Consider the following 4,646-nt stretch of genomic DNA (forward strand, 5'->3'; position numbering starts at 1 on the left):
CGATAGCCTCGGGCTGACCAAAGCTTGTGAGTGGATTTGGTAGACAGACATTGAAAGAAGCCCGTCGTATTTAAGTACATATATATATATATATGTATAATTTTGTGTGTCTGTTTGTCCTCCAACATCGCTTGACAACCGATGCTGGTATGTTTACGTCCCCGTAACTTAGCGGTTCAGCAAAAGATACCGATAGAATAAGTACTAGGCTTACACAGAATATGTCCTGGGGTCGATTTCTTCGACAACAAGCGGTGCTCCAGCATGGCCACAGTCAAATGACTGAAACAAGTAAAAGTATGTATGTGTGTATATATATAAATATATGTTTGTATGTATGCGTTTATATACATGTGTATGCACACACTCGCACAGACATATTTACACTTAATTTTCAGATACTGTTGTTGATATTAACAAAGATACAAACTATTTATATAGATTTTGCAAGTAAAAAACAGCACTCTCGGTACCCTACTGAAAAACAGTACACAGATACTAGGCATTAATGATCGTTATACAGCATGATCGAAATATTGCTAACCATTTATGGTTTGCTTCATATATATATATATATATATATATATATATATATATATATATATATATATATATATATATATATGCACATAGACACATAGAGCCCAAATATACAGAAACCGTAAAACAAGGTGAACGATCAACAAGCAGATTTTATTACGTAGACGCTCAAGAAGAGCTCATTACAGTTTTGCGCGTATACTCTTCAATACAGAAGTCAGGTGAGGAGAATGAAACGATAGTGAAAAAGCCAGACCTGCTCGAGTTAAAAGGAAAGTTTGGCGCTCTGGACACCATCGCTTCCTATATTCCACACGGTTTGAATGTAGCTGCAACACCGAAGAATCAATGGTATTGATTTCGTAACAGCGTTTCCCTTCTTTTGGGAACGCGCGTATGCAACATAATGCTGAAATACATCAATTACGTTTACTGCATTCCTTATCCCCATACATACTGATATACATACATATGTATACACATATATATAAATGTATATATGTATGTAGAAATATGTGCTTGTATATATATATATATATATATATATATATAATGTAAAAGTGTGTATGAATTTATATTTATGTATATTTATATCTGCGTTTCTGAATACTTGTGTTCTTTATATTTGCACTGTACATCTTCTCTTCTAACCTAATTCCGTTTTTTTAAAATTATTATTCCTATTCTTCTCCCTGTAAAATCATATCTAACGACAGTATGGAATGCCATATGGAAAATGACGCGATGATTAGCAATTAATTTACCAGTAAATTCCCTATGTGTGGGGGTATCTCTCTTTCGTGCCTAAGAGCAACTTCGACGTAGGAAACTATCATTATTCTGAATCCATACTTGTACTGCGATAACGAAAAAAATATTGATTAGCAAAGAAAAATTAAAATACACATTAAAAAATACTATAAATGAAACAATTTTGTATGGATTCGGAAATTTGGGCCGAAATTTACATCCTGCTGATATTAATTCTAACACAATATACAACAAGAAATTTTTAAAAAATTATAAAATAATAATAATAATAATAATGATGATAATAATAATAATAATAGGTATTCTTTGATTAGGATGTTGAATATATTATATTGGTATCTTATAGGCATGTCTCATTTCCACTTGCTATCCCTACTTAACTGCCTGCATTTCTTGACTATCTCCTCTCTCAGAATATTTTTTCCTATCACTCCTTGCTTTTTACTTTCTTTCTCATTCATTTTCATTTTGTTCTTTGTCCCTCCCTCTTTCTCCGCATCGAACCTTTCTCCCTCTCTGTTCCTTTCTCTCTCTCCCTCTCCCCCCTCTCTCTCTCTCTCTCAAAATAAATTGCATGCTAATGAGGCATACGAAGAAATCCTTCAGAGTAGACGTAGCCTCAAATGAAAATTGATAGACTAGGACCAAAAACTCTGGCACATATTTGCCAAGATATCGTTTCACTCAAGTGATGATATGGGTGTTGATAATTAGCTCCAAAACATTTTTAATCGAGCAGATCATTACTTGTAGACCAAATTTAGATATACAGTATAGTTTAAAATACAGATGTTGATATGGCACATCAAGATCTCTACAGGCTATTCGAATTACATTTGATTTCTTTATCTCCTTTTTCAGGAACACCTTTATTTATTGATTAACAGTTATACACCACTTGATATTTTGTTTGATTTTTTTCAATTAAAATACTTTTATTTTCCGATGTGATAATACGTTTTCTTTTCCTTTCGGGCTAACGGTCAAATTTAGAGCGAAATCTCTGTAGTGGATCTAGACTTGTATACAATACAAATTTATCTCTTTGATTTTTCTTTTATACTTTGCTCGCTCTGTAAAATGCAAAGTTGTTTTATGATCATAATTTGATTCTACAAATTTTATTCACACGACGTCGGTGAGCTTGATGACGTGTTACAGGACACATCAGAACTGAAGTGACAAGATAGAAATTTGACTCACTCAAGTTCTGAAATCGTAACGTTTAGAAAAGAGTCTCGAATTTACCATTATTCCTCTCACTGATATTATTACTATTACTTCCATCAAACGAGTCAGAAAGTTTATTGAAATAGAAGCCTGTTTTGCCCGACGTGGTCTTCGGACAAGATCCTGTTCAAATGCACATCACACACACACACACACACACACATACATTTGTGTGCGCACTCACAAACACGACAAGATCCAGTGTTTCAGCGTTTCAGATTCCATCCGTTTATCCCAAGCATGCCTTAGATAACACACTATTTAGAACCGTTAAATCTGATTAAAATCTTGTTTCAGATATTACAAAATCATCGACGAGTTCGTGGTCATAGATGAACAATTACTACAGGCTTTATCTGTAAACTGCAATAATGAAGTAGTTATGGCACTATTGGAAAGGATAAGCCTTAATTACACGTGGATAAACATAATTATATGAATGTAATACTTGAGATATACAAAGTTCAAAGGTGTATTGTTAGTTTCACATTTATATGCATACAGACTAATTAAGGCAATCAAAATTCTACTCGATAACATTTGAATAAACAAGCATCAGAATCGCAAAATATTTCTGTGGATGAATAAATTATTAAAAGATGGATAAACACGCAATTATCCAATACTGTTAAGACATATATATATATATATATATATATATATATATATATATATATATATATATATATATATATATATATATATATTTAATCATTTATTAATTTACATTATTGTTATATGTATAAACTGTCTTTATTTCATATATATATGGCTAATTAATGTAATTTGAAGACTGATAAATAAAACGTTACATACAATATGGAACACACACACGCACATATATAAGGACATATGCATATGAAAAGATATATTCCTTATCTATATACATACACATATTCTAGCAATATGATCGTCTCGTCAACGCAACCGTATGTTCCATTGGGAAAATATCCGTTAGCAAGGAAAAGTGAAAATCCATGTCTCTTGATCCAACAGGGCATGTTCTTTAAAAAGTGCAATATAACGGGAAAATATATTGTTTGTATTATTTCATGAAAGGAAAAAAATGTTTCGTGTGGTTTTAATAACTGATTAAGTCTTACAAATGAAATGCCAATTCAAGAATTGTGTCCCGTAATAACATACAATTACAAGAAGTTTAAATGACTTGTCGATATGCTCAAAATAACACCCTAAACTATCTCTAAATCAATACCCGACATCGTATGCAAAGAATAATACATTGGTCACTATGATTCCTAGTTTAATATTAAAGATATTTTTGATTGTCAGAAGTGGAATTATTTATACGTAGGAAATCGGTTCTATGAGGTACTCACAAGAGAATAAAAAACACATAAATGACCATAACATGAAGATAGAGAGGATCCATACTGTCTCTTTTCATATAGCCACAGGAGGTTAATAGACGTGAAGACGACCAAAATGCTAGAATATATATATAGAAACATATCAAATGCACACGTGGCTCACAAAGAGACACACAGACAGACAGACGGACACACACACATACATATATATATACTTATTAATGTAATAAATATGAATATATGAATGTGTAGTAGGTATTTCCTTGTGTGTGTACATATGTCTATCTGCTTATCTATTTATCTATCTATCTATTAATCTACATATGTGTGTGTGTGTTTGTATGCACGTATGCGTGTATGTATGTATATGTGGGTAAGTATGTATCTATGTGTATTTTTTACTCTTTTCCATCACGAAGAATTTTTTATTGAAAGAATTCACCCCAGTGCTATTTCTTAAAATCTGGAACTTTTTCTATTGATTTCCATATACATAGCAAGGGGACGTAAACTACGAAAACAACGCGCTTGTTTCAGTTTTCCTCGAATTTAGGCACAGGTTTGTGTGTGTTATTTCTTTACTACCCACAAGGGGCTACATACAGAGGAGACAAACAAGGACAGACAAACACGGATTAAGTCGATTATATCGGCCCCAGTGCGTAACTGGTACTTATTTAATCGACCCCGAAAGGATGAAAGGCAAAGTCGACCTCGGCGGAATTTGAACTCTGAACGTAGCGGCAGACGAAATACGGCTAAGCATTTCGCCCG

This window comes from Octopus bimaculoides, chromosome 18, assembly GCF_001194135.2.
Source record: "Octopus bimaculoides isolate UCB-OBI-ISO-001 chromosome 18, ASM119413v2, whole genome shotgun sequence".
Classification (NCBI taxonomy): Eukaryota; Metazoa; Mollusca; class Cephalopoda; order Octopoda; family Octopodidae; genus Octopus; species Octopus bimaculoides.